Source organism: Myodes glareolus, chromosome 19 (genome assembly GCF_982192425.1).
Source record: "Myodes glareolus chromosome 19, mMyoGla1.1, whole genome shotgun sequence".
In the NCBI taxonomy this organism is placed as follows: domain Eukaryota; kingdom Metazoa; phylum Chordata; class Mammalia; order Rodentia; family Cricetidae; genus Myodes; species Myodes glareolus.
The window spans coordinates 59,756,947-59,781,076 of record NC_142044.1 but is presented as its reverse complement, the minus strand read 5'-3'; the positions used below and the strand labels follow the sequence as shown (position 1 = coordinate 59,781,076).

General features: G+C 47.1%; 1 protein-coding gene across 2 annotated transcripts in view; it reads left to right on the top strand.

The window, feature by feature from the left end:
• The first annotated feature begins 11,733 nt into the window (after positions 1 to 11,733).
• Positions 11,734 to 24,130, top strand: part of Slc38a4 (solute carrier family 38 member 4) — a 73,899-nt gene continuing 61,502 nt past the window's right edge. The window contains exon 1 of one of the 2 annotated variants that reach the window (XM_048444746.3): positions 11,734 to 11,858. The gene's annotated coding sequence lies outside the window, so the exon portion shown is untranslated. Of the gene's footprint in view, positions 11,859 to 17,896; positions 18,054 to 24,130 lie in introns of those variants that run through there. The other variant, XM_048444745.3, reaches the window with a different exon arrangement.

Here is a 24,130-nt window from a genome sequence, read left to right as displayed (position 1 = left end):
TTGTGCCACATGGCTATTTACTAGCATCCAAGATGGAAAGGAACGCACATTAGAAGCACCCTGGGAAACCAGAGGAAAGCATTGCTATTATCCATAAGTGTGCTTGTACAAACTAGAAACATACTCGCTCCAATAATATCCATTCGGCTTTCCATCCCCATCTCTCCTATTCCTGTTCTGCTCTTCTCACTTGCACAGTCCTTTGTCTAATAACAAAGTTTTCTCATGTGTAGTTCGATTAAGTAGACTGATCTTTAGTGGTATTTTATCTATGCTTTAATAAATAAAGGTTGCCTGAAGAGGTCAGGGAGTGGTGGCACACACTTTTAATTTTAGAATTCAAGGCCACCCTGGGCTCCACGAGATTGAATCTGTCTAAAAAGAGAAATAGAACTCACACAAAGGTGCTCCAAGCCCTCGGGAGTCACAGGCCTTTAATCCCAACACTAGGGAGGTGGAGACAAAGTGTGAAGGCTGGGTGGAGAGAGGAATACAAGGCAAGAGCTCATTGCAGTCGGAGGTTTGGTGGAGAGCCGAGGACAGGTTTGCCCCTTTGTCTGAGCCCTGGTAGAGGTAAGAACTCTCTAGTGGCTTGGCTGCTTTGCTTTTCTGATCTTCAGCTTGAACTCCCATATCTGTCTCTGGGTTTTTATTATTCATGCTACACCGATCCTGGGACTACTGTGAAGAAATCTGAGTGTGTGCCATGGACACATTCGTGGGCAGAAAGCACCCCTTTGAACGGATACCAAAGTTCCGTGCTGTCCTGTAGAACTTTGATCTGAAACAAGTGGGTGGCCTGTCTTAATCGAGCCTCACCTGTGTGGAGACTGTGCAGCTGTGCGTCTCCATGGTCACAATTCACCAGGTGCCACGCTGACCTGCAGGAAGCCTCCCTGCCCTACCTCCAGCTGAGGGGAGCTCAGGCCCTGGGGGGCACAGGACTTTATCCTCAGCTCACCTGTGCTTGGTGTGGCGCATGGTGTCCGTCATGTCTGCCAGGCCCATAGGCAATGGGTTCGTTCATCTTGCTTGTACTGTCTCCAGAGGACAGAAGTCACCTGCTGAAGGCATGTGTGTGGGATATATGCCGTCTGTTTACATGGCAGAGTGGAGATAAAAGGCGGCCACCTTGCTGACTCCACGGGTCCTTCCTCTTCCCCACAAGTGTGTAAACACCCTCAGCACTTCTCCGCAGAAGCAGTCAGTGAAATGCCAAGAAGGCAGCTTGAGAATTCCCTCCGCAGTGTTGCCACACTCTTCTGCATAAGGTCGGGTACTTAATTTAAACATTATCATAGACAAAGCTCCAAATCTCCTCTTAGTGCCAAATGACAAGGAAGATATACTCCAAAGCATGAAATTCTTACATGTTTTTGGTCAGGGGACTCTGAGGGAGACCCCATTCTTTAAACCTATAGGCATATTTTCCCCAGTTATTCACGGTGTCTTATTAGTTACCTCCAGGACACAGCGGAGCCTCATCTTTTAACTCGGAAGAGTGGGTCCCTGCATTGGGGAATAGGAAAAGGTCGGGGAGATACATATGTAGGTGTGTCCCTCCTTATCGCAGAGAATCTGAGACAGTTTCTCAGATGCTTGAGGCCACCAGCCTGAGGAGGCCGCCAGACCTGAAGCCGCCAGACCCGAAGCCGCCAGTCTGTGATTAGCAGAGCAGTGCAAACCTATCCCTGTCCTGTCTGCTGCCTGTCCTACCCCTCCTAGAATTCTGTCTGCCCTACAGTTCTGCATGCTGACTTGGGTCTACAGACCTGCCTGTGCATGCTGTCTGTGGTTCTGCATGCTAACTCAGGCCTGCACACCTACTGTGCATGCTGTCTGTGGTTCTGCACGCTGACTCAGGCCTGCAGACATACTGTGAATGCTATCTGTAGTTCTTTACTCTGACTCGGGCCTACAGACATACTGTGAATGCTGTCTGTAGTTCTGCACGCTGACTCAGGCCTGCAGACCTACTGTGCATGCTGTCTGAAGTTCTGCATGCTGACTCAGACCTGCACACCTACTGTGCATGCTGCCTGTACTTCTGCACGCTGACTTGGGCCTGCAGAGTTACCTGTGCAAGCTGTCTGTAGTTCTGCACCCTGACTCAGGCCTGCAGACCTACTGTGCATGCTGTCTATAGTTCTTCACACTGACTCGGGCCTGCAGACATACTGTGCACGCTGTCTGTAGTTCTGCACGCTGACTCAGGTCTGCAGACCTATCTGTGAATGCTTTTTCTCCAGATTCTCGCAATGCTAAAGAGATAGGTCCCTGTAGCTACCAGCATTTTTGTCACAGTTCAGTCACAATTTATTGTGCTTATGTATGAACCGCCAATATGCAGTAAGACAAAATGATGTTCCCTGTATCTTTAAATTAAATTTTTATTTTTATGGTGTTTTCCAAGGCAATAATGACAGCATTTTACCAGGAGAACAAAATTTGCAAAGTAATTACCAGCATCACATTCTTTAACTAAAAATATTGGCATTCTAAACACCCCTACCTCACCTGCTCCCTTTTTTATCCTATAGAAAATTATAAAAGTTCTTGCCTAAAAGCAGAACTTGACTCCAAGGTCTTACAGAGTGGGAGGTGTTGCTCCTCAGTAGCTGTCTTAAAAGTCCTCAGGAAAAATAAAAAAATAAAGTAAAAATAAAAACCAAAACCATTTTTCTACTTTCTCCATAGTGCTAACCCCTAGTGCAGCCTAGATTCAACAGCTAAAAAACTCCTTGGCAGTTTTGGGGTTGGGCCTTGTCACTGTAGGATATGTCTGGCCCTAGCCCCTTTTGCTCGCTCACCCCCAATAATTTGTGTCCCTACCTTGCATAGAAAGCTTTTATGGAAGGAAGGGGTTGGGGCAGGAAGAGGAAGAACAAGGATCAGAAGGGCCTGTCCTTCCTTCCTAACAGTGTAGCCCATCCAGGTCATGGACCCTTCCTTGGGAGGAAACTTGGACATCCCTGCATACCACATTCCGGGTGTGGCAGGATGCCCCTCTTTGTTTTTTTTTCCCAGTTGACTGTCTGATGCACTGTGCTAAAGAAGAAGCGAGAGAGTGTAGGAGGAGACGCTCAGATGACCGCGGCTGGCCTTCAGTGTTGGGGATGTTCTGGGTGTGCCCTTTAGACGTGCTCAGAAGTAACTGGGAATGCTTTGATGGAGAAGAAGCAGTTTCTACTATACTTAGATCGGAAATTTTACATGTGTCTGTTTATAATTAAGGTTTACTATTATATCGTGCTTATGCTATATAAAAGCATCATATTAGCCCACATTCAGCTTAAGGTGAAACTTTGTCTTAGACTAGCTAGGCAACCCAGAGTTATAAGTAGCATTTAAACCTTTAAAATGTTTTTATTATAATTCATTTGACAAGGCACTGATAAAATTCCAGTTTTCATGAAGCATCTCCAGTACGAGGTTGTTCTAACCAGAGTTCATTTGGCCGTTTCACTTCGTTCTCCTTGCACTTCCTATTGTCATTGAAATAGGCAAAAGTCATGCAAATTAATTTCATTGACTGCATAACACAGCTGTTCCTGGTAAGTAAAAATGGAAATGAGTGCTTTTCCTGCAACTCCGCAGGGTTCTGTTTCCTCTGTGGTCATCTCCTCATAAGGCTGAGGTCAGGAGAGGCAATCTTCCGGCGGATGACGGCCGCAGAGGGCTGCGCTTCGTGCCTCTCCCTCGGCACCACCACTCCTGCCTTGCTCCACCAGGTTCTCTCTCCGTGCCCGGCTCTCTCTCAGAGCTGCCCAAACAGTGCCACTTCGGTCTAGGTGAACCCCACATTCAGGGAACCCACTTCGAGCCCCTTAGAGTCTCAGAGTTGATCGTGGGTTGGTTTCATCATATTTTTCTTCTGTCCAAATTCTTCCTCTGCAGCTTGCGCTGGACCCAAGTATTCTTGGAGACCCTGGCGTCCTCCTGTGGTCCCCAGTGCTGGGTTCAGAGAGCTCTGTGAGGAATCAATCCATTCCAGCAGCTCTCCTTCTCTGTCTCACTCTGCCCACTAGAATTTCCAAGTTCATCCTGAAGGCAGGCCCTGTAAATTATGCCCCATGTTAGACCATGTCAGACCCTTCGTCTCACAGCGTGTTATCCCCAGAGACTTCAGGTTCTGTGCCTGCTGTCACCCTCACTGCATTCCCCTCAGGTTTACTTCCTCAGTGTATAAGTCTGATCTACATAGTCCCATTTCTAATGGCCGCAAGAGTCACAGAGGAGCCAGTCCCAGTCTGGATCTTCCTGGCACACACTGTTCAGACTTTGATTCTTTAGGCCAGATGAAGGAATTTCTTCTTTTCTCACTCAGGGGAGTGAGAGCCAGAGGGGACTGGGCTGCTTTATAAAACTGTAGCTTGCTGGCTCTGGTCTCAGGAGGCTCTCTGATAGCTGAGCGAGAAACAGAAGGATTTCTTAGCTCCTATAGACAGGAATGTACCCTAAACATAAAGAATCTGCTTGGGCCTAAGCCATTCACTATTGTTGTGAGGGTCTTTGGAAAGGGTAGAAATTGACCTTCCTAACAGGTCGCCCTTGGCAGTAGGAGCTTCTTGAATTTCAGGAGATAAAGATGCATTTTCTCAGCTTGGTGACACTTTAGAGCAGGGGTTGTCAGCCTTCCTAGTACTGTAACCCTTTAGTACAGTTCCTCATGGTGTGGTGATCTCCGCCTGCAAATATATTTTGTTGCTACTTTATAACTGTAATTTTGCTACTGTTATGAGTTGTGATGTAAATATCTGAGGTGCAGGATATCTGATATGAGGCCCCTGTGAATGGGTCATTTGATCCCCAAAGGGGTTGCTCCCCACAGACTAAGAAGTGCTGCTTTGGGTTGATGGTAGTATAATGGTGATGCAACTAAATTATGGGTTCAAAGGCCACAGCTCAGGCTGCTAGAGAAATGAGTCCTTTAGGATGAAGTCTTGGGGTTTCTGTTCCACTGCCCGGTCCAGAAGACTCAAGCCAACTTCCGGTCCCTTGTCAAGAGTTGGAGACTATAGAGTTATGGACATTTCTTCCACGTTGCTTGAAATTTCATAGAGATTCGTTCATTATTTGGTCTACAAAGTAATCTTTTTTTGCTGTTAAAAATACAGGCTTTCCCCAGAAAGCAGCTTCTTTGTAATGTTAGATAAGAGGAGCAATTAGCATCAGCTATAGCAACAATGCTAGAGAAGAGATATGAGACGTTTTCAGAAATATTCTCCGTGAGGCAGCTCCCTCGCTTGCCTTCACGTCTTCGCTTTAACCCTGGCCCTCAATAATCTCTTTACTTCTTTATTATTTTAATACACAGTTCTCTACTAGAGGGCAAATGCTTAAGAACAAAGGTGTCCTGTGTCTGTCTTAGTCCCCAGATTGTTTAATCAGCCTTGATCTGTTCACCCCTGATTGCCTCTCATGCCTTACCTCCCAGTGGATTCTACATGGAGAGGGATGACCGTGTGTGCATGGGATGAGAGAAAGCTAAAGACATACTGCAGGAGCATCTCAATGGTCATCCCCAGCCCCACTGAGGTGTAGCCTGGGGAGCAGAGTGTGTAGGTTGCCACAATATAATTCTTTGAGGGCTTGCTCTGAAGGAAAGCAGGAGAACAGGAGAACCCTTGTCATGGAACCCTAAGGCCTGCCTGCCCTGAATCTTCAATCTGCTAAGACCTAAAGAAAGCAAGTTTATGGTAAGCTGCAAAAAGGGTGACTTGGCTTTAGTCTAAAGATTCTCCATTTAAAGAGGACACTCACTTTTACATTTGGGTAGAATAATCTCTCTCTCTCTCTCTCTCTCTCTCTCTCTCCCTCTCTCTCCCTCTCTCTCCCTCTCTCTCTCTCTCCCACTACCTGCCCCAAGAAGGTCTTTAAAAACACCAGAGCCATCAGAGTAATAATCTTTACGAGGCAAGAAGGAACTAGGTTCAAGTCTGAGTACCGGGTGTTGGTTCAAACTTTCAGAGTGGTGGTTCTCAGCTTGTGGGTCTCAACTTCTCTGGGGGTTGAAGGACCCTTTCACAGTGGTAACGTAAGATCCTCAGAAAACAGATATTCGCAACAGTAGCAAAATTGCAATGATGAAGGAGCAATACAAATAATGGTATGGTCGGGGGTCACCACAATGTGAGGAGCTGTATCAAAGGGTCACTGCATTAGGAAGGTAGGGAACCACGGCTCCAGCATCTGACACTGGACAGTTTATTGTAAGCATATTTAAGTACGGTACAATATGGAAAAAGTTTCCTGGTGTAACACAATCCCTTGGGCACAGGAGGAGTAATTACACCGAAACTCTTCTTGGAGAACAGGTCACTTCTTGCCGGAAGATCTAGAGATAGGCTGCATGTGTTATCTTAAGGGCCTGGGGGAGAATCTGGTGTGGTCTCAGTCATACAGATAGTGCACTGGTCAGGGCAGCTCTGGGCTAAACATATTGCACAAAGGTCCTCTAGACTAGCTCCCAGTCCTGGTTGTGGGAGCTTGGGGCAGGGAGCGGTTATGACCTGGACCTACAGATAGCACAGGGGTTACCTAGACTCTTAGTCACCTCTATTCCCAACTTTCTGGTTGGTGAACAGGTTTTACATCTTTTTCGTGAAAAGACAAACTCTGCGTGTTTAACATTCCTGGCTTCCCTGGAAGTCTCTCTGATCAAAACCTTTGTGATCCCAACATAGCCTCTTTCCCTCCCTTCTTTCTGCTTGTGCGCATGTGTATGTATGCATATGTGTGTTCATGTGTGTAGATGTGTATGCATGTGTATGTGTGTGTGTGTGTGTGTGTGTGTGTGTGTGCACGCATGAGTGCATGTGCGTGTGTTTGTGGTAGCCAGAGGTCAATCTCAGGTATCTTTCTTCATCACACCCTTTTTTTGTTTGGTTTTGTTTTGGTTTGGTTTCTCATTCAATCTGGAGCTTGCCAATTCAGCTGCGTGGGCTGACCAGCAAACCCCAGGTTCCTCCTGTCTTTGCCTCCTCAACCTTGGAATTTCAAGAGATGCCTGGCTTTTTATGTGGGTGTTCAGGATCCAGACTCAGTTGCTCCTGCTTGTAAGGCAAGCGCTTTACTGCCTGAGCCATCCCCCTGTGCCTGGAATAAGTTTTCTTGCCTTGTAAGAATGAACAGGGCAGTGACCAGGCAGCCTGGGATCAGAATGACGAGAACATCTAAGCCGGAAGTTAGAGCAGGGCATCAGCCAGCACCACGCTCCACTCAGTGTGCTTTCCTTCCTGTCACCAAGTTAATGTGCACAAAGGTGTGCCTGGCGCAGGAGTGGGGACCTGCATCAAGGGGTCGTTGCAAAGGGAGGGCAGAGGAGACAAAATAATGAGTTTCTGGACAGAGACACAAAGTAATGAGGATATTTGGAATTTATATTCAGGGACCAAAATGTCACACCATCTTGACAAGCTCACTCACTAATTCGTTCCATTGAATGAGAATGGCCAAGTTTATTTGTTTGGATTTCCCCTGGATTCTATGAATTCAATCGGTAACGTGAAAATCGGTTACCAGCAGAACCATGAGCTGAGATATGACTTTGTCCTTTACTCGTTAAATATTGCAGAATCTTGCAACATGTCTTTCCTAACATACAGCGTGCTGCAATATGTCAACACAGGTTTAAGAACAGATGTGGGGCTGACTGTAAATCCCAGTTTCAAATCGACCTTCTCGTGTGTTTTGCTTGTTTGTTTAAGGTTTAAAGGAATCTCCCTCTGCTTCGCATGCTGTACCCTTCTTAAAACTGAGATCCCCAAAGTCTCCACACCAGACCCCACTCTCTCAGAGACTCCCTCCAGCTCGGTTTCTTAAAGGCTCTAAAACCTCCCTTGAACTCTTTTGTGGTAAGTTGAGGTAAAAACGTCTCCTATCCTTGTTTTTTGAACCAGTGGAAGATTCCACATTAGAAAGACCCTCCCGTCCATGTACACACACAAGTGAGATCATTTCCCTTCAGGTGGCAAAGAGAACAACCCGACAGTGAGTGAACTGCGGCACTCGGGGTGGCCCAGAAGAAATGAAACCAGAGCCCCACGTGCTTGACAGACTTTGCAGAGAAAGCATAGACCGCTCCTGAGCAGGCGAGGTGTCCTGCTCTGGAGGCCATGGCTTCAGAAGGATGGCGGGTAGGCTCTCGCCATCTCAGGGCCACTATCCACGCACAGCTGCCTCTCACAGGCCTGTGAGTAAGCTGAGCAGCACCCAGCTCAGGTGGTAAGCCAGGCAAGCCAAACAGCCTTAGACTCATCTGCCATTATTCCCTTTGGTGCGGTCCTGCCATTTTACACATCTGTGTGGCACACTCTGACGGCAGTACCTGCTCTGCCCCATTACAGTCTCCACAAGGACAGGAGCACACCCATGGACATCCTCTCACCCCTCTCTGGAGGCGCCCAGCCAAAACCTGCCCAGTAGGAGAACCCGTGAGTGCGGGTTTCTGAAGAAAGTGATAGGGGGGCCACCATACACAAATCTGGGGGAGGGTTTTTGTTTGTTTATTTGTTTTGAGACAGGATTTCTCTGTAGCTTTGGAACCGGTCCTGGAACTAACTCTTGTAGACCAGGCTGGCCTTGAACTCCCAGAGATCTTCCTGCTTCTGCTGGAATTAAAGGCACACCACCCGGCTGTGGGGCTGTTTATATGCAGACAGGGACTGGAAGTAAGAAACCACTCAAGGGAAGGCAGCATCTAAGGGACATGAGCTCCCAAGGGTGTTCTTTTGTACAATCAGGTGAGCCCAAGTTTCAGTTTTTATTCACTGACAAGAACACTCTTCTGAGATGGCTCACCATCCAAGTTTGCCACAAGCACGTAACCCCAGGTTTACGGGTTCTTGAAAACTGAACTGGGAGTATGGCAGTGAGAGACCTATGCTGTTCTTTTTCCTGACAACTTCATCAGAGGTGGGCTGGAAGGACATTGGTCTCTGGTGAAGCAGAATAGCAAATTCCAGCAGGTCAGTGGCAGTTGCATGAAGGGGCAAAGAGGTGAGGCTTTGAGATTCACATTCCCCAGTGTTTGTGCAGGACGGGAGATTTCCCCCCTTCTTCTTGAAGTAGTCTTAGCCCTCTTGGGAGGCTCTGCCAAGAGAAACCATCCTAGCATGAACATGAAGCTCAGGTTTGAGAGGTGAGAAAAGGTAGAGGTGACAAACCCATAGCATGGTTTCCGGGAAGGGGACAGTGCTGAGAAACACGGAAGTATGGAAGACCACTGGCCTTAGGAAGCTGGGGAGCTCTGAGCGCTTTATAATACCAGCAGTTAGGAATCATATGGCCGGTGCCCTAAGGGTGAGAGCCAGAAAAGAGGGTGGAGGCCCTGGTGCATTTGACTGTTTGGTTGCATGCAGAGGTGTTTCCAGATTTTTGAGTGGAGGTCTTTTAGCTAGTGGAGTTTACAAAGTGTGAGTACGTCCCAGCATATCCCAGCTGTTTCTTAGTCCTCCTTCTCCAACCTCAACAGTTGCTTTTCCTTCCTCGCCCAGTGAGCGTGTGATACTGTCTGAAAAGAATTTACTCCAGGCAAGCAGTATATCAACACGTGTCCCTTATTTTTTCAGAGAAACCGAGTCACTAGAACGTAACTAATTTGTCCCAGGGTGGTGATTGTAAAATTAGGGTAGAAACCATCTTCTCCAGGCCAGTGAATGAGCTCATGCTAAACCAAAGTGTGTTTCAGATGGTGTGATCCTACAAGGACGTTCACACCACTGGTCAGTCAGCTTCCTGTCCCCTCACACACTGGTTTAAGCAATGCTGGAAGGGCTGGGTCATTGCTCTATGGCCTTTCATGGCCAAGTTGTCATAGTGGGGAGACACAGGCTTTCCAGTTGCTTTATGCTCCTCCACTTTCCTGTGCAACTCTGCTGAAGTACAGGCGCCACAAAAGGTGAGCGATTTGCCACTGCTTTCCAGATGAGACTAGCATGGCTCCCCTCTGCCCACAGCCTGATTCATATATAAATGAATGACCCATAGTCTCCTATTAGATCTGGCAATGACCCAGAGCTTTTGATCTTTTTTGTACTAGCAAGGTACAGATGCCAAGAACTGATTAAATAAAGAGCTTATTAAAAAGTTGGCTGGAGAGATGGCTCAGTGTTTAAGATCAGTTGCTGCCCTTGCAGAGGACCCGAGTTCGATTCTCGGTGCTCATGTAGTGGCTCACAACTGCCTACAACTCCAATTCCAGGGCATCTGACATCCTCATCCGACCCAAGGGCACCAGGCACGTGTGTGCCGTACAGACATGCGTGCAGGCAGAACACTTATACACATAAAATAAATAAATTTTTAAAAAGGAAAAAAAAAACTGAGAAAGAAAGGCGGATTTTTGTTTCTTAAAAGCTGGGTGTTTGCTCTGTCAGGAGTTCATTCCATCATTGATTGTGCTTCCCCTCCATTGATGCCTTGCCTACACACCTGACTTTGCTTTTGCAGTGTGTCAGGTTAGGCGCTGACAGATGCAAAACCATTTCTTTTTCCCCTGACCCTGCTCTCCCGGTCCTGCCACTCCGAAGTGTAAGTGGCTTTCTTCATAATTCTTACTTATATTTTATTGAAGAACACACAACAGAGAAATACCATAGTTTAAATAAAACCCAGTTTCAACAAGCCAAAGAGGACTTCAAAATCATCCTGCTCTGATCTAACTCCACAGAATATGAACTTGTTGCCAGGAGAAACAAAACATGTGTATCATATTTGGTCAGGATTGCAACCAGCTCCCATGAAACTAAATATTTCTTATATATTGTGCTCTGGATGGTGGCAGGGGTAGTTGGCTACAGAATCATGCTGTGGTAGAAGTTATGCCTTGTGCCATCCTGCTGTTGAATTGTTTTGTATGATCTGGTGCGTGTCCACACTAATGGAGAATTTTGAGTGTCCCTTATATGCTTCTGTTGTTACATCTTTGGAAGCCCCAAGGTGCTGCCCATGTTACAATACAGTACAGAAGTTATAAAATGAGAAGGAAGGGCTCAGTGTTCCTGGGAAGGACAAACCGTGGGACTGGCAACTCTGAATTAATTAACATTGTACATATGAGAATTCAGACAGCACTCCATGTCCCTGGTGAGTCTGTTAAATCCTTTGAGTGCAAGTCTCTATTGGTGAACACCCCCTCCCCAACAACAACAACAAGAAAGAATAACCACGAACTATTACTAAATAAACATGGACTTTCTTTGAAGCAAGAATTATGCTCAGTATCAGAAAATGGTTTATATATACCCTTTTCCTTAAGATGCTAGGTAGATCCTCTAACAAGCAGAAGATACAGTTTATTATAACTTCGTGTATACTGGGGGGTCATAAAGGGACTTTTACTGCGACCACTATTTTCTCTTTTTTTGTACCCTATTTGTATTTTCTCTACAGGACAGTCAGGTTGGCAGTCCCTGAAAACAGCGAGGCTGTTTATTGATTATGCTGAACACTTTTACCTACTAAAAGATGGCTATCAATAAACATTCCTGCATGCAGAAAAATGCAAACAGAAAAAAAAGTGAAGAAACTTAACCGTAAAAATAAACTCAACACCAAGATCTTTGGTAACAAGGGCCCCCGCGCGCGGGTGGAGGGAACCCTCTGAGGGGACAGCTGGACAGCTGGTCTCCACCTGGGAGGATGCTCTGTTGACATCTCAGGTTGCCGCACTGCGATTGGTGGCTGGGCTGGAAGGGAGGGTCCGCAGAAACAGCGACTAGGGATGCTGCCCCCTATCACAGAATGGAAATTTCCAGTCTTTAGGAAGTGAGAAGAAAAGAAGGAAGGGTCTCTCACTCACCCCTTACTGCCACTTCCCTTGGATTCCAACCCAAAAAGAGTATAAAGACCGACGGGTGAGTGAAATGTAGTATATTTTCTCTTAAAAATGTGTCAGCGTGGAAACTTATGGTCAGATCCTAGCTTGCATGGGGAGTGCGAGTGGGGACCCTTACACGTGGGCACACAGGTCTCTGACCTATCTAGGGTCTGAATTTGCTGCTTGCTCCTAATTCTTGTATTCTGAAGAACTATAAAATAAATGGATTATTTCAGGCTAAAGACTTGTGTGATTAGAAAGAAAGTAAATCAGGGCCGGCGAAGGGGAGCGCTTGAAGGGAGTGTTGTGGGGCCCCCTTTCTCACTGTGGGTGCCGTTTTTTTTTTGTTTTTTTACGGAAACTGGGGCGCCGGGCTTGCCCAGGCGAGAGGTCCCTTGACCCTGGAATTGATTTCTATCTGGCACCTTCTTGGCACCACAGTGGCTGACGCGCAGAGGGTCGGACCCTCCCTGGGAGATCCCAGAGCTCGGCATGGCTGGGACTGTGCCCGCAAGGTGTTACCCGAGTCGCTGGAACTGCACCCGCGTTCCAGGGGGAGGGGGTAGGAGGGTAGCAGGACAGCGATGGTGCAGGGTTTAAAATAGACTTGAAGTCTCTTGGATATTTGGATGTCCCAAAGGCCAGAAGACCAGCATGCTCCGGGGTGTGGGGCTTTGGGCTGGGGACTCGGGAGGAGTGGCAAAAGCCTGAAACAAACTGAGGGTGGTCCGGGAAAACAGTCCAGCCTGTTTTCCACATGGTGGAATCCGGGACCTGCCGTGCTGGACAGACGGCAGGCACAGTCGTGCAGGGGCGAGTGTGGGGTTGAGAGCACCCACGGAGAACTTCAGAGGAGAGTAAACAGGGAGGCTGGGGTAGGGATCGCGCTTGCATGGAAAAAGGAAGGTAGGGGGAGGGTTCCGGACTTCAGACAGTGAGGCGGCGATAGTCTTGATAAATGGACCAACCTAAACAGCACAGGTGGGCTCTTCATCAGGTTGGAGATCAGGTTGGGGTTCATGGGGACCCATGAATCTATCTATGAGGGAGCCTATCTATAGGGAGAGGCGGAGAGAACATTTCCACGCACCCGGGCCCCAGGAGTGTGATACTTCTGGGCTGCTGAGCCAGTTGAAGGAAGAGGGGGGCGAACCTACCCAGAGGGATGGGGGATATTCCGTCACTGTGTCTAGGTGGTTGCCCGAGCGACTAGAGGGATTTGAGGCTGGAATGCTGAGTCTTTGGAGAGACTGGAACGAGGTAGACTGGCGTTTGCTGTCTGGTTCTCAGCTCAAGTCTTTTTAGGTGTCTGTCGTGGAAGGACTAAATCATAAATCAGTAGTCTTCAACCTTCCTAATGCTATGACCCTTTAATACCTCGTGTCGTGGTGACCCCCGCCACCATAAAATTATTGCGTTGCTACTTCAAAACTATATTTTTACTACTGTTATGAATCGTAATGTAAATATCTGATAAGCAGGATATATGATATCTGATTCCTGTTTGATATCTCCCCCCACAATGGTTGTGACCCACAGATTGAGAACCACTGAATTAAATGCTCAGGTACTCTGAAAATGAAGGGAGTCTTAGCTGCCTGGAGAAGGTCCCACGGACTGTTTTACATCGTCAGATGAATTCCATCCTTGTGCCCTTTTTACAGGCTAAAAAATGCAGGTGCGCTGTATGGGAAACCTGACTGGAAGTTCTATACGGGCATTCAGTTGTTTTTGACACACTCCTTCACTTTCTACCACCTCATAGGCAGAATCAGACGGGTGACTTCAAGGGGTGTCTAGACTGTTTTCTTAGCGTGTGACAAACAAATCCTGTTTTACAGTAGCCAAACACACGGTCACACAGCTAAAGGCTTCTTAAATCTTAGGGGCCCAGCTGCCTTGGAGAACTGCATAGTGTCCTGTCTATGGTTGCGCGTCAATTTACCGTGCTGAGGACAGAATAAACTCAGAGACCCGTGGACTTGGCTTCGCCTGCTCTGCTCGTTTTGCGGTAACATTGGGTCTCTCTATCCTGCAGTGCTGTGCACGCAGCGCACTGTGTGCGGACCTCACGTAAGCACCATCCAGCACTCCGCTGTCTGGGTTTGGGAGCTTCCGGTTTTAGAGCAGGCAAATGAAGTTCAGCGTGCTTAAGGGGCGGGACCTGTGGATCTTGACCTCTTTGGGAGAGAGTCACCTAAGACCACCAGAGAACACAAACAGTTGCATTACAATTCACAACAGTAGCAAAACTATGAAGTAATAAGAAAAATCGTTTTGTGGTTGTGGTGTCTCCACAGCGTGAGGAACTGTACTAAAGGGTTTCGGCGTTAGGAAGGTTGAGAACCGCTGACTTAAGAGCCAGTTAGTAAATGAATGACCTTAAAATCAAGTCTGCCGCAAAGTTCCCCCTTGTCCCGCTTGTTTCTGTGGCAAACTGGAAGAGTGCTATGTGTGCATCCTGAGAGGGTGGCAGCCATGGGAGAAATGGAAAAACAGAATCACTGTCACGTGACCACTAACCTTCCTCTGGTCGCCTACCTTGTTTATGTAATGACCTAATTCCACTCATTCATTCCACAGACAGTCATCAAGTAGCACTGACTTGCGTTGACGGTGGCACAGAGGATTTTGTGGATTTTTGTCTTTTTGTACCTGTCTCCCTGTCCCTTTACACAGGGCTGAGCAAATCCTATTGCTCAGATAGTGGCTGAATAGTGCATTAGTCTAGCGGAGGATAATTAAGTAAACAGTTAGATTCTACAGAGGGATTTGCTTGTTGGGGGAGGGGTGTTTGAGCATTTCAGCCTAGAATTTGACCTTGGAAAGGGTCAGGGACAGTCACAAGACTAGGTGATTTTGTTTTCTCTTGCTTTGTTTTTGCTTTTATTTTGTTTTACTTTTTGAGATAAGGTTTCTCTACACATCCCTGGCTGTCCTGGAACTCACTCTGTAGACCAGGCTGGCCTGGAACTTGGAGATTGCCTGCCTCTGCCTTGCAAGTGCAGGCATTAAAGCTGTGCGCCACCACCACCCGACAAGACTAGGTGATTCTTAAGCTAGGAAGCAGAGTAGGAATTGTCTAGGTGAGGAATAGGAGGGGGTAAGGAGGGGACTGATAGCAGACCGCCCAGGCCAAGCAGGAGACAGGAGCCGGTTCAGGATCTGAGCACTTCTCAGGGGTGCAGCTGACCCTGGGGAGGGGGAAGGTTCAGGGCGACCTTCTGTGACTCCTCTCTGAAGTGTCTATTAGCTCTGTCCTCTCGTGAATTTTGGAAGTGTCGACCTGAATTCACAGAAAACAAGTAGCTAATTATGAAAATTAGTAAGATACTGTATGGGTCCATTGCTCGGTGATGGGCTCCATTGTAGGCGGCAGCTCAGGCAGGAAGTCAAACTTTGCAGTGCCCTCTAGGGGAAGTCCAGTTTGCTTTTCTGGTAGTCCGAGGGATCTGTTTTAGTATAGACATGCTGGCACGCAGGAAGATTTCTAAACAAAAGCTACTTTCTATGTTTATATGGAGAACTGGAGGGTGTTTCCTCTCCTGACTTTAGTTTTTAGTGGTTTTTACAGTTCATTTCAGTGCGCTATACCCAAGTCACGGCATAGAACTATTGTTTAGGATGTCGTGAAGTGGGAAACCGCGTGGCAGACAGGATGACTGCCATCCTTCCACTTCCACAAATAGTCATGGCGGGTAAGCTTCTGACTTTTCAAAATCTATTAGGAGAATCAGCTTCCAATAGCAACCCTAAGGGACCTTTTGTATCAGTTTTGCTTTTTCATGGTGGGCTCAGGAGTCATCTTACCTCTCTGCCACGTCCACGCTGGTAAGCTCCTTGGTCAGGAGGTTAGAAGGCGAGCATTCAGAGTTAGTGAAGCATGCACTACTCCAGGATGCTTTTTGTTTTTTAACTGGATTGGACATCACACTTACCATTAAGTCTTCGAGCAGTAATTCTTCGTCTATGAATCAGGATGGTGTCACATAGCTTAGCAGATTGTAAGGAATGAGCAGTTTGGAATGCTTGTGCTGATTTCTGCCGTATCCTAAGCTCTCAGTAGAGATGCCATTGTGTTTTTTTTTTACTACCTGTAACATTATTGATGCTTGCTAAATTCTAGCGAGTCCTTGGGCTTTGTGTATGTGTCTTAGCACGTGGGTAGATGAATGGAGGCCAGGGGTCCATGCTGGGTGCCTTTCCCTACTGTGATCCACTTTATTCTTTGAGACAGGATCTCTCAGTGAACCAGATCTCGCTGGTTTGCTACACTGGTTGTCCAGGAGATCTGAGCATCTGTCTGTTTTCTCTTGTGGCCCAGTGCTAGAGTTGCAGGCATGCATGCGCCACCATGCCCAGCTTTTCCGTGGGTGCTGGGGATCTGAACTCAGGTCTCCATGTTTGCACAACAAACATTTTACGCACTGACCCATCTCTCTCTCTAGCCAGCCCCTTAAATGTGTGTGCATGTATGCGTGCGGCGTGGGGGGTGTGTGTGCTGTGCATGTGTATGCGTGTGTTGTGTGTGCTGTGTGTTTGTGTTTGCTTTGGATAGGATGTTTTTCTCCGTGTTTTCTGATTTTTTCCCAGGAAAATAGAAAAATGTCTATTCACCATAGATTAGTACCAGCGATGGAGCAAATCTGTGACTTCACCCCAGCCTAGCTTAGGGAACCATTGAGTTTCCTGGGATAGTTCATTGATGAGAGGGTACTTACAGGAATGTGGATGAATGAACGGCTACCACAAAGCCCCCCTAGCGTTCGTGAGGACTTGTGAAAGCTGTGTGCATGACTGGAGCTCCCTGCTCAGTTTGTAGGCAGTTCTACTGAAGAGTCTCCTCCCAGCAAATGCTTATTGGTTGGTATAATCACGGGCAGCAGTTCCGTGAATCTTGTAGCTTTCTGGGCTCCCTCAGCCTTCCAAGTTTGGCTAGTTTCTGGAGCCTGGTAGGTCTCCCTCTGGGGAGAACATTTCAGCCCTGGGGGAAGAGCTACACAAAGAACGACCACAACTAGGATGAGAGAAATAAAGGAGAAGAGAAAATAAAAAGGACTCAATAACTCTCCTGGTCCAGCCTAGAGAATGATGCCATTTACTGAATGATTCAAAGGCAGTGTGTCCTGTTGACTGGCCTCTCCTGGGCTCCTTTAGTCAAACACACATCTGCCGTTCAAATGGAAGACCTCTCCAGTACCTCAGTTTCCTCTCATTTTTGGCTCTTCTTAGACTGCTGTTGCCCCTTGTCCTCCACATTCCACACACTTGGTTCCTGTTTGTTGCAGGAATGAAGAAAGGGGAAACCTGCTTATTTTCTCCAACAGTATTTGTTCTTCCAATGAGCACTTTGGTGTTTAACTCTTGAAGGTCCAGGCATTGCTGACAGGTAGCCTATGCAGCCTATGCGTTTAGACGCTATAACATGCAGAGCCAATTGCGGCATTTGGCTCGGAAGTCGGCACTCAACCATTGGAAGGCTGACCTTGTGGAGCTCCAGTCTGGGCTGTGTCCGTGGGTGTCCTGGGTTCAGTCTGTGGCTCTTCTGCTTTATACTAGAATGACTTTGGGCAAGCGAACCTGACCACTCGACTGTTTAACTGTGAAACCAGAGAACATACTGGTTCCTGCCACACAGAACCTGTGAGAAGTAAACAGTTTCACATTTGCAAAGCCCTTGGGGGTCCTGCACGGGGCTTCAGAACCCTGGAAGCTGTTGAAGCTGAGATCTCGTTTTCCTGGTCTACGTAATAGTAGTGCACACCTCATAGATTATAGGGACGCTGTACTTGAGTCTAGTAAACCCTGGGCGGAGTGTTTGCAGTCAACCCTCTGCAGTTGGCCATGGGGCTCCCTAGACTGACCTAGACTTCCCTGAGAGTCTTGGTTCTACCTAACCTTCCTCCTGAACCCTCCACCTGCCGGGTGTGCCTGCTGTTTGTCCTCTCCTTTTTACTTTGCGTCATTCGCTCCTTTTGCGTGGCCTGTTCCTCGGGCAAGGACTTTGCTCTTTGTTTTGGCATATTTTATGACACCGCGCACACTCTGGGCGCTATAAAATGTCGAAGAAGAAAAGGGAAAAACACAGTCCACCTGGAGGCAGCTTTGGCCCACAGCTGAGGCAGGGCTACTGCTAGAGCTCCTGCAGCATCTGGGATGTCTACGAGCCCAGCATGAGACGCGGGGTGGCGCGGGGAGGACCAAAGTCGCTGGCTGGGATACTGCGTGACAGGTTCGCCAGCTGCTTTTGCTATGACTGGATGCCTTGGAGAGAGGGGCCAGCCTGGGGGAGGGGCAGTGAACTTGGCAGGACAGTGTGGGAAAGACCTGCAGAAGGGCGCAAGGAAGGTGTCCACTGGATGCAAAGGCGAGAGACTCTTGCTCTAGACAGCGTGCCCAGGCGTGGGTCTTGTTTATCCACATAGCAGAGACCCGTTTTGCTCATGCAGGGCCTCCCTAAAAGCTCTGTGACCAGCCTGACCTTTGACCCTAGGCAATCTTGCCTAAGGGTTGGAGTTTCAGATGGACTTTGTGGTTGCTGCAGAAGCACCCAGTTGACATAGTATTAACTGGACAGAACTGCTTTGTTCTGGTCCGGGAAAGACCAGAGTCTGCTCTGACTTTCTAAGGAATTTTGCTCTAACGGTAGGCTTTAGAAACACCTTGGAAACTTGATTGGCACATGTTGCTTTGCTCTCATTTAGTTATCCTTTCTGTAGAGAGGAGTCCTTACTCTTCTGTGGCTTTTCTACATTGATAGATTCTCCAAAGCTTAAGCAAATGGGACAGGGATACCGTCCTCCTATTTCCCTCAGAATCTCCCCTCCCTTCTCCTTCCTGCTCCCTCCCACCAGTTGCTGGAGACTGATACAGGGCCTTGTGCATGCTGGGCTGAACACTGGACCACAGAGCTGAATCTCGAGCTCCCAGTTTTCCGTAATAGTTACAACCTCAAAGCCAGGAACTTGATATCGGGAGGATGGTTGTGGTCTCTGTCATTTCATCGCACACATAGATCTGTGTGACTGTAACCAGTCAAGATACAGAACTTGCATGGCCACGAAGATGTGTTGCCCCTTTATCATGATGTCCATCTTTTCCTCTCCTCCATCCCTGGGAACTAGGGATTTTCTGTTGTCTTCTTTGTCATGTAAATGGAATCATCCTGTATATTCTTAAGATTGATTTAGTCTTCTCTTAAGATCTCTTCAAATTGCTGTATAAACCAGTAAGCTTTTTTTTCCCCCATTGCCTAACAACCTTCCAGGTACTTTCAATGGTGCCACATAAAAACCAAACTAAACCAAACCAAGCAAAGCAACCTGTGAATAGCCTTTGCGTAGCACATTCGTGGAAGCTGCAGACATCGAAGGGAGTGAGATCATTTAAAATATGCCCAGAAGAGTTGGGGTCCCTCCCACCTTCAGTCAGCATCCACTAGACAGCTGTACACCCCTAGTAGGGAAGGGGAAGATATCCAATACTGCCCCCAAGATTCTGGATTCACACCTTTGAGGTTTTAGAATTCCACACGAGGACTCTAAGCTGCTGTCAGATCATAGACTAAAACACTAAGTCAGGAGTAGTATCCAGCCTGCCTCCATGTGAGTGCACTTCCACAGCCTGAGGACTCCGTCACGATAGTTTCTGTCACCAGATAAATGTTTCTCAGTTTACACCTTATGGGGGGAAGAAGGGTGGTAGAGTGGAGATTGCACACGCCAAACATGGCAGACTGTCACCTCTCACACGTAAGTCGTTTTACCCACAAACCTGCCTTTCTTTACCCTTCCAAGCGGTATCCAGGTTTTGTCTTATTTTTATGTTTTATTTAAATAGTAGGTACTGACCATTTTGCATTGTTCTTCTGGATTATAACTACTGAGGCGCGCGCGCGCATGTGTGTGTGTGTGTGTGTGTGTGGTGTGTGTGTGTGTGGTGTGTGTATGTATGTGTTGGTGTCTGTGTCTATGTCTGTCCTGTGTGTATGTGTTTCTCTCTCGGTATGTGTGTATCTGTCTGTCTGTGTGTATCTTTGTGTGCGTCTGTGTCTGTGTCTGTCTCTCTGTATGTATATCTGTGTGTGTGTGTGTGTGTCTGTGTGTGTCTGTATATGTTCTGTGTATGTAAGTGATTTTCTCTCTGTACATGTGTGTCTGTCTGTGTGAATCTATGTGTATGTGTCTATACATGTGTCTGTCTGTGTGTGTATGGTCAGAGGCCCTCAATCTGTGGCAGGGTAGCTACCTCAGTCCCACAGTCTTGCTGTGGTGAGCACCTGTGGTAAGTCAGGCCCACTGAATTTCGATTTTCCCAGCTCCTATGCTCGGTGCTTTGCTAACTTGATGGATTAGGAAGTTGATAAGAAATACAAATATATCGATCACAGTCCCAACACTGCAGGCTTTCTGTGTTCTGGAACATTATGGGAAGGGTGGTTGGCTTTTCTTTTAAAGCATTTCATTGAAAGACAAGAAAAAGACTTTTCTAAAGTAAAGCTGAAATTTCACAGATGTAGTAACCGTGTACTACATCAGTGTAGATGAAAATCAAGCATAGGCTATGTAATTACTTTCAAAGTATCTTATAATACTATCTTGCTATTTACACGTTGAAGAGGGAGACAAGATATAATGCTTTCCATGATTCTTTCTACCAAGAGTCCTTCAAAGTTTGACCTTCCTAAACCTGGCAGTTAAAGTCAACCTCAGCCGAATGCCCGTTTTCCTTTTTAGGCAGAGTAGATCCTTATTGACTTGGTGGTAATCTGGTCAGTCTTCTGATTCCGTTTCTCCTGCTGGAACTCTAGCTTTCTCCCTGAAGTCAAAGTGTTCTTCCTCCACTCAAACCTGCTCCACTGGCCCAGCTCTCAAGCTGAGCTCCCGAATTCTCTTCCACACACATAAACCCTGCCATAAGATCGGTGGCTGTTATGGTTTGGATCTTAATGCACCCCCACCCCCAGAAGGCCCAGGTGCTAATGGCTCTGTGAAGAATAGGACTACTTCATGGTGGCTCAGGTGGGAGCCCTCCAAGGGGACATTGCGGCCTCAGCTTCTTTAGGCCTCTTTACTCCCTGGCTTCCTTGAGCCGGGCACCTTTACCACCTGTGTGCCCACACCATGCTGTTCGGCCTCAGCACAGCCCCAAGGCAAGAGGGAAGGAGATCATTCTTTGAAAGCACTGGACCTGTGAGGAAAATGCACCTAAGCTTCTTGTCCTGGGCAATTTTGACACTTTGACGGGAAGGGTGCCTCTTCAATAAATAGAGCTGGGGAGAGCTGATGACTGTGCAGTAAGCAGTCAGATTGTGTTCCCATTTCATGAGACGCGTGCACCCACACACACGTACACACACACAATAGCCTCAGAATGACTTAAAACCAAAACCATACGTCCTATAGTCTTTGGAGAAAACATAGGCTCAACATTTTTTGACATTGGCCTTGGCCTTGACAATGACATTAGAAGCCCTAGGAGGAAAAACAGGAGAAAAACCAAACGAGGACTACGTTAGCCTAAGAAGCGCCTGTGCACAGCAAAGGGCATGAGAGAATAGGGCACTGTAGAAGGGAGAAAATGTGTGCACACTGCGTGTCTCATCCATCTCAGTATCCAGGCTTCATAAAAGGAATAATCCACTGAAAATGGGCCAGAGGTTTGAGCAGACCGCTCTCGAAGGAAGGCACACATCAAGCTAGCAGCTCCGTGAAGACGCTCACCTGCCTATTCACCAAGAATACACAGAAGCACGGCGTGTTGCCTCATACCACTCCAAAGAGCTGGTTTAGAAGGAGAAGCCAGGAGATGGCAGGAACAGGCAGGGAGATGAAGAAAGGGAGACCTGGTCCTTGCTGCTTGATATGAAAGTTATGAAGGGCTTCCCCCATGTTAAAAATTGACCTATCAGGATACTTAGCAGCCCCACTTCTTGGTGTTTTTTCTAAAGAACTGAAATCATGATCTCAGACAGGCAACTGTATCCTCATTTTCAGGGCAGCAGTGTTCACGCTTACCAAATTAGGAGACAATCTGTCTGTCCATGGGGAGGTGAATGGTGGAAGAAAATATACCTTCGTGTCAGATTAAATCTTATTCAGGCTGCCACTTTGACAATGTAGAGGGTACTCCGCTAAGTGAAAGACACTCCAGTTACTCAAGGCAAATCCTGTAGATTCCTCTTGTATGAGGCACCTAAATAGTTGAGGACATTAGCAGTAGAACAGCTGGAGGGTTGCTAAGGGGTATGGGAAGAGAAATGTGGGGGGCTAGCTAATCAGTTGATAGGAAGTTGCAGCTCCGCAAGACACTAATGCTCTGCTGTGCAGCCTTGCACCTGTAGTGCCCTTTAAGAGTAATTTAAGATGTTGTGTTTTAAATGAATTGACACTTGCCTGACATTATCAGACATTCAGATAGTGTTCAGATGCCCTTGATATTTATTCTCCTCCACTCTTCCCATAACCCACCCACCCTCGGAACCCAGCCCCCTACCCCCACCCCCCGGCCCCCACCTCTCATTTCCTAACCCCGACCCCACCCTAACCCTTCACCCCCACCCCGACCCCGGTTCAACCCTGAGTTCAGTTGAGTCAGAATCCAAGCTGTCCTCTCCATGGTGGCTGACGTGTCTCTCAGGTCACTTTTAAAAGCACACGCTCTGCCACTTCATCCCCCACCCCCGGCGGTTTATTTATTTGATGATGGAATGTAGTGATTTGTCTTATGCCGTTATCCTCACTGTAAGGAAAAGGTAGACTTTGCCTTTCTTTAGCTCGTTGCCCAGAGGACCTATAATCCTAACTTTGCCCAGCATCACGCCTACATTAAACGTGTGATTCTCTTGACAGTGCGTCCTCCAGGGCGCGGCTGACCGGGAGTGCACTTTGAATCAGGTTTCAAAATGTTCACCAGAGGTGTTTGTTCAATGTTCCCCAAAGATTGCAAAACATAACCAGTAAATGCAAGGTGTTGTTTGAGCTTAAGACTTGTGCCATGTGGCCATATTTTAAAAGTACTTTTATTAGTGATATGTACTGTAACATTTATCCTGAAATTATAGGCTATGTAATAATGTGAGGGGGGATGGCGCTTTAGATGGAGTAAGATTGGCCATGGTTAATTTACCATGGTAGAGCCTAGGGGGCACTGCATAAGATATTTTAGACTGTCTACTTTTACACAAATTTTAAGATGTTCACACTGAAAAAGTAAAACTGAATCACACCACATTATTCAGATTAATAAGGTATTTTGGGAACCTATAGTTTTGCCAAGGATTGCTAAAAGAAATCATGCCTTAGAAGCAATGAACTTGCTTTCTCACACTGCAAGCATGTTTTGCCTAAAAGCAAGTCAGATTTCAACTTTGAAATAAGCATATAAATCCACTGAGATGAAGAAATGGCTTGGAATGGGTGAGACTGTGACTCACGCATCGGTGGCCGGGAGGTTTGGTTGCGGATTACACTCGGGTTCAGGGTGCTTTGGATGAAAGTTTTGGAGGAAGAACAGTTGTTCAGGGCTGTGTTTTAGCTGGTGAGGAGGGAGCAGTCTCCACTGAGGGAAGGTTCGTCATTTGTGTCCTGGGATGCCACTTTTTCACATTCAAAATAAGAGGTCTGCCTGGAGTGGCAAAGGAACAAGCCTCTACTTATCCAGGCCTAGGAGGTTAATTAAAAGTTTCCAGACATTTCTTCATATGAAGCAACCATATGAAGTCCTGTGCCTCAGCTCACATCTGGAGGGAGGACAAGCGAGAGACAGCAGCTTTAATCTGTAAGATCAGTGTAGCAGCAGGTGCCAGGGTGAAAGCTCAGCTGTATAGCGCCCGACGAGCACAGCAAAGACCCTGGGCTTGATCTGATCCTTAAAAGCAGAAGGACAATGGATAACAAGACAGTAGGCTGAAAGCAGCTCCCAGTATTCTCAGAGCTCTAGGCGAGAGAAACTGGAAACTTTGTATCGAGCAAGGGATGGAAAGTAAATTACTTGTGTTTATTATTGCCATAATGAAGTCCATAAAAAAAAAATCTGATTCTGTAATTCTGTTCCTATTCTTTCAGGACTCTGAGTCTCTAATTCCTCTACACTATACTTACTACAAAGTCACTAAAAAATACTCAGAATGAAAAAGAAAAGTAACTCACCTGATAAGATTAATAAAAACCAGATGCATGCACACAAGAATGTGTGCACGTGCACACACAGACACGCAAACCATTTCAGCGGTGTAATGCACACACAAATGTGTGCACGTGCACACACAGACACACGAACCATTTCAGCGGTGTAATGCACACACAAATG